Below are 6,361 nucleotides of genomic sequence, written 5' to 3' on the forward strand. Positions count from 1 at the left end.
TTTGGGTTTTTCATCTGCCACTCAGAAAAAATGGGGAGGGGTTGCAAAGGGAGTAGTAGCCTCTGGTTCTTTGGTTACTTGGGCATGGAAAGTTGGGGTTTTCCTTTTGATTTAGTTCTAGGAAGTCAGTGTGAATTGGCCTTGGGTTCCTGCCTCCAGACCCTATTCTCCTGCCTCAGTAGGGTGGAAGGAAACAGCTGTATGGAAGCAGCAGGGTTACAGGTCAGGCGGTGTGACGGCTCTGGGACTGCTCCTGCCGGGCAGGGGTCCCCGCGGGCGGTGTGATGGCTCTGGGAATGCTCCTGTAGGGCAGGGCTCCCCACAGGCAGTGTGACGGCCCCGGGAATGCTCCTGTAGGGCAGGGCTCCCCACAGGCAGTGTGACGGCCCCGGGAATGCTCCTGCCGGGCAGGGGTCCCCGCAGGCGGTGTGACGGCCCCGGGAATGCTCCTGCCGGGCAGGGGTCCCCGCAGGCGGTGTGATGGCTCTGGGACTGCTCCTGCCGGGCAGGGCTCCCCACAGGCGGTGTGACGGCCCCGGGACTGCTCCTGCCGGGCAGGGCTCCCCGCAGGCGGTGTGATGGCTCTGGGACTGCTCCTGCCGGGCAGGGGTCCCCGCGGGCGGTGTGACGGCCCCGGGAATGCTCCTGTAGGGCAGGGGTCCCCGCAGGCGGTGTGATGGCTCTGGGAATGCTCCTGTAGGGCAGGGCTCCCCACAGGCAGTGTGATGGCCCCGGGAATGCTCCTGTAGGGCAGGGCTCCCCACAGGCAGTGTGACGGCCCCGGGAATGCTCCTGCCAGGCAGGGGTCCCCGCAGGCGGTGTGACGGCCCCGGGAATGCTCCTGTAGGGCAGGGGTCCCCGCAGGCGGTGTGATGGCTCTGGGAATGCTCCTGTAGGGCAGGGCTCCCCACAGGCAGTGTGACGGCCCCGGGAATGCTCCTGCCGGGCAGGGGTCCCCGCAGGCGGTGTGACGGCCCCGGGAATGCTCCTGCCGGGCAGGGGTCCCCGCAGGCGGTGTGATGGCTCTGGGACTGCTCCTGCCGGGCAGGGCTCCCCACAGGCGGTGTGACGGCCCCGGGACTGCTCCTGCCGGGCAGGGCTCCCCGCAGGCGGTGTGATGGCTCTGGGACTGCTCCTGCCGGGCAGGGGTCCCCGCGGGCGGTGTGACGGCCCCGGGAATGCTCCTGTAGGGCAGGGGTCCCCGCAGGCGGTGTGATGGCTCTGGGAATGCTCCTGTAGGGCAGGGCTCCCCACAGGCAGTGTGATGGCCCCGGGAATGCTCCTGTAGGGCAGGGCTCCCCACAGGCAGTGTGACGGCCCCGGGAATGCTCCTGCCGGGCAGGGGTCCCCGCAGGCGGTGTGACGGCCCCGGGAATGCTCCTGCCGGGCAGGGGTCCCCGCAGGCGGTGTGACGGCTCTGGGACTGCTCCTGCCGGGCAGGGCTCCCCACAGGCGGTGTGACGGCCCCGGGACTGCTCCTGCCGGGCAGGGCTCCCCGCAGGCGGTGTGATGGCTCTGGGACTGCTCCTGCCGGGCAGGGGTCCCCACAGGCGGTGTGATGGCTCTGGGACTGCTCCTACCGGGCAGGGCTCCCCGCAGGCAGTGTGACGGCCCCGGGACTGCTCCTGCCGGGCAGGGCTCCCCGCAGGCGGTGTGACGGCCCCGGGAATGCTCCTGCCGGGCAGGGCTCCCCGCAGGCGGTGTGACGGCCCCGGGAATGCTCCTGCCGGGCGGGGCTCCCCGCAGGCGGTGTGACGGCCCCGGGACTGCTCCTGCCCAGCAGGGCTCCCCATAGGCTGTACACTGAGAGCAGCAGCTCAGGGCAGGTCTGCAGTCAGGTTTGTACCCACATTTATTTATTTATTTTTTTATAAAGACGGGGTTTCGCCATGTTGGTCAGGCTGGTCTTGAACTCCCGATCTCAGGTGATCCACCTGCCTTGGCCCCCAAAGTGCTTGGATTACAGGCATGAGCCACCATGCCCAGCCTGTACCCACTTCTAATTACATGTAGATTAAGGGGCCGTTTATGCAGACATTTCTAGGGAAGGGGTAGTAGGGTCATTGCCATGGAAGTGAGAGGTAATGCCCAGGTGTTGCCGTGGCAATGGTAAACTGACATGGCACTGGTGGGCATGCCTTATGGAAAGCAGCTTCTGCCCTGGCACTGTTTCAGCTAGTCCTCAATTGGGTCCGGGGTCCGAGTCCCACCTCTGACCTCATGAGGAGTTGTCACGGGTTGTACTGTGTCCTCCCCAAATCTACGCGTTAAAGTCCTGACCCCCAGGACTTTGGAATCTGCTGTTATTTGGAAACAGGATGTTTGCGCGTGTGAGTAGTTAAGATGGCGTCACTAAGCCAGTGACTGGTGTTTTTTTTTAAATATGGAACGCTTCACGAATTTGCGTGTCATCTTTGCGCAGGGGCCATGCTAATCTTCTCTGTATCGTTCCAATTTTAGTGTATGTGCTGCCGAAGCGAGCACTGGTGTTTTTATAAGAAAGAGAAATCTGGACACAGAGACAGACGCGTGTCAAGGGAAGATGATGTGAGGGCACAGGGAGAAGACGGTGTGTGCAAGCCAAGGAGAGGCTGAAACAGACCCTCCCGCACAGCCTCGGACCTGGGACCGTGGCCTCCAGAACTGAGGGGACCAGTGTCTGCTACTGAAGCTGCCAGCTGTAGCGCTTTGCTGTGGCTGCCCCCGCAAACTCATGCAGGGGTGGAGAAGCTGACATTGCCACAGGCATCATGTAAATCAAGACAGTGCTATGCCAACATCGTGCCAAGGTAGTTGATATCAGGGCTGGGCCCGGTGGCACACGCCCGTAGTCCTAGCACTTTGGGAGGCTGAGGTAGGTGGTGAATCACTTGAGCCCAGGAGTTTGAGACTAGCCTGAGCAACATGGCAAGACCCCATTGCTACAAAAAAATACAAAAATTAGCTGGGCGTGGTGGCTCACACCTGTAATCCCAGCACTTTGGGAGGCTGAGGTGGGCAGAGCACTTGAGGTTAGGAGTTCGAGACCAGCCTGGGCAACATGGTGAAAGCTCACCTCTACTAAAAATAAGAAAAATTCGCCGGTGTGGTGGTATGTGCCTGTGGTCCCAGCTACTTGGGAGGCTGAAGTGGAAGGATCACCTGTGCCCAGGGAGGCTGAGACTGCAGTGAGCCGAGATTGCAGCACTGCACTCCAGCCTGGGCAGCAGAGTAAGACCTTGTCTCGAAAAAGAAGAAAAAAAAAAGATAGTTGATATTTTAGGTCAAACAGACAAACTCTTTAAATAAACAAAATATTATAATACAACTTCCAGGGGAGATAGAGAACCTGCATGGTATTATCATCACAGAACTTACAGAAATTAACAGTAGTGAAAAAAATTTCCCACAAAGGGAACCGCAGGCCCAGGCGGTTTCATCAGTTGCATCTGCAAGTACCTCAGGGGTGATTTTAGATAACAGACAAAGAGGAAGCATCTCAGCCCCACCGCTGTGGGTGAGGCCCCTGCAGGATCAGCTCTGCAAGGTGTGACTGGAAGGGAACAGGAAACAGAACCTCAGGCACTCCACAGAGGGAAGCCACCCACACAGCCGGTGAGGAAACACGGTTTTCAATGCCACTAGGCAGCAGGGAAATGCACACTTAAACCTCAGAAAGACTCCACTACACACCCACCAGAGTGGCTAAAATTAAAGACAGCAGTGCCATGTGCTGGAGAAGGGGTGAGGCCATGGGGCTCACGGCCGCGGTGCACAGCTGGAGTGGCACCACCCCCTTAGAACACGGGTGACGTGTACTGGAGCTCAGCACCCACGCACCATGACAGCCACGTCCCCCCGGGTCTGTGCCCCAAAAGCAGGCACAGCCACCTGCACGATCTGGTCCCTAACAGCCCTGGTTCATGCCATGGAATGCCACATGGGAGAAAGTTACATATCAGCACCCTTTGCAACCACACAGATGGACACCAGGCAGAGCCCAGCCCAAGAACCCAGGCACCAGAGCTCCCAGGGTGACCGTTCGTGTGTGGCACCTGGACCCGGTGACCCGTGACAGGGTCCACCCACATGCTTTCGCCGAGAGGGCCCCATGGGGCCGAGGTCCATCTGTAGCTGGCTCAGGTGCTTCATGCTGGAGCACGGAAGCACGTAGCGCCTGTTGGGCTGTCCAGGGTGCACCTGCCTCGACGCTGTGCGGAAACTGCACAACAAGTTTTTAAAAAGTGCCTGCCGGCCGGGCGCAGTAGCTCACACCTGGAACCCCAGCACTTTGGGAGGCCGAGGCAGGTGGATCACTTGAGGTCAGGAGTTCGAGACCATCCTGGCCAACATAGTGAAACCCTGTCTCTATTAAAAATACAAAAATTAGCTGGGCGTGGTGGCAGGCGCCTGTAATCCCAGCTACTTGGGAGGCTGAGGCAGGAGAATCGCTTGAAACCGGGAGGCGGAGTTTGCAGTGAGCTGAGATGGTGCCATTGCACTCCAGCCTGGGTGACAGAATGAGACTCCATCTCAAAAACAAAAAGGTGTCTGCTTCTTGGTGCGCCAGCTGAGTCCAGCCAGCAGGACAGAGGCCACTTGGACATCACGACTGACAGTTGCCAAGGGAAATAGTAGGATATGGGGGAGGTGGGCGCCTCCCCCAGAGACATCCAGGTCCAGCCCCAGAACCGCGGGTGTGACCCTACATGCTGGAGTGGACTCTGCGGCCGCCATCATACTTGGGACCTTGGATGGGAGATGGTGCTGGGTAATCGGCTAGGGCTGACGGAACCATGGAGGGTCGGGGTGAGGATCAGGGCTATGACCTGGGAGGCAGAGGTCAGGGTGAGGTGAGGAAGGGGCCATGAGCCCAGGAATGCAAGAACAGCTCTCGAGGCGGCAAACCGAGGACCGGGGCTGCTGGAGCCTCTGGAGGGCCTGGCCTGCTCACATCTCTGTGGTGCCCCAGGAGGCCCGGTCTGGACTTCCAGCCTTCAGAACCGTGAGAGAATATACTGCTTGAAGCACAGACGCTGTGGGGATTGTGGCAGTGGCTGGTCGACGCTCGTGCGCTGGGCTTTTCCGGGACCCGCATCTCTGTGCAGGCTGCTGCCTCAGAAGCACCCTGGACCACAGGGCTTCAGGTCCCCTCGGGTCCTGTGCCTTCTTCAGAAAAGGGGTAAACTGTGGTCCGTCAAGAGCTCCTCCTGGTTTCCCTCCTGCGCATGGTTCACTCCTGGAATGCGGCCCCTGCTTCATCACGGTTCCATAGCTGCACCCATCGCAGGCTGCACTCTCTCCTTCCTCCAGGACCCTGGCCTGCGGGGCTCCCCAGGGCCAAGGCCAACAGACCCATCTCGATGCCACTCCAAAGACCTGACAGCCACCAGACTGGCTTCTACGGGGCTGTGTGCGGCAGGCATGTCACAAGGGTATTATGTGTTCTCGTTTTCCTGAGCTAATAAACCCTGGTCTGAAGAAAACCTCTTCTATAAAACACACAAAACCTCTTACAATTTTTTTTTCTCCTGGTTATTAAAGAAAACCTCGTCTATACAATGAGGGGCCAGTGCCGGGGGTGGCGGCAGAAGCTCCTTCTGGACACTGGCTGCTCTGGGAGGGCCAGTCCCGCCCAGGTACACAGGATGCTGTCGTTCTGCGTGTGTGACCCTGGGCCCTCGCCGTGTCAGACATCTGTGCCACAGATTCTGGCAACAGCTTCGAGGGCTTTGACACATTCTAAAATCGACAGGCACTTGGAACATTTCTGAGTCCCACCTCGTAATCATCATGTAAGACATGGCCTTGATGTCATGAAGAATTATCAAAGAAATCCAAGAGAAAAACACAGAACTAAACTCATCAGGATGAATGACGGATAAACCCTTCGAGCGCGGCTCCTGCTGGGGAGTGAGGCTTCAGGGTTCCCGAGAGCTGGGATCTGCCGGAGGCTCAGTGTTGGTCACTCCTGAAACTCTGTCTGTTTGCAGGAGTGCCGGCCCACGGGGCAGAAAGTCAAGACTGTCAGCAAGTGCTGGTCCTGAAACTGGAAGGACTTTCAAGGCCTCATTCCCCAAACTCATTTTATTTAAACTTCTGCTCATCTTAAAAAATGGAGAGGCAGGCGCCCCGGCAACCTTTCAGGAGTAACTGACACACGTGACTAGCAGTGTCTTCAGAGCTACAGTCTGCAACTTGCTCCTGTTTAAACAGAGCAAGACTGACAGTCGGCAGCAGCCGGTCCATGCATAATGCCCTGGGCAGCCCGGATGAAAATGGCACTGGAGGGCCACTGGACACCAGCGCGCGGACTTCAGAAGCAGATGCAGTGTGCAGCGGGCACCTGCCCCTTCCGGGGCCCTGCCATAGTGCTTCCTGG

The 6,361-nt window shown here is 59.0% G+C and overlaps 1 non-coding gene across 1 annotated transcript; it reads right to left on the reverse strand.

Moving 5' to 3' along the window:
- Positions 1 to 2,377: 2,377 nt before the first annotated feature.
- LOC135274931 (U6 spliceosomal RNA) lies at positions 2,378 to 2,484 on the reverse strand. Its single transcript, XR_010342675.1, has one exon. It is a non-coding gene; the product is annotated as a U6 spliceosomal RNA (small nuclear RNA).
- Positions 2,485 to 6,361: the final 3,877 nt, after the last annotated feature.

The sequence above is a fragment of the Aotus nancymaae genome, unplaced genomic scaffold (assembly GCF_030222135.1).
Source record: "Aotus nancymaae isolate 86718 unplaced genomic scaffold, 86718_ANA_hifiasm-v0.15.2.pri h1tg000014l, whole genome shotgun sequence".
Lineage (NCBI taxonomy): Eukaryota > Metazoa > Chordata > Mammalia > Primates > Aotidae > Aotus > Aotus nancymaae.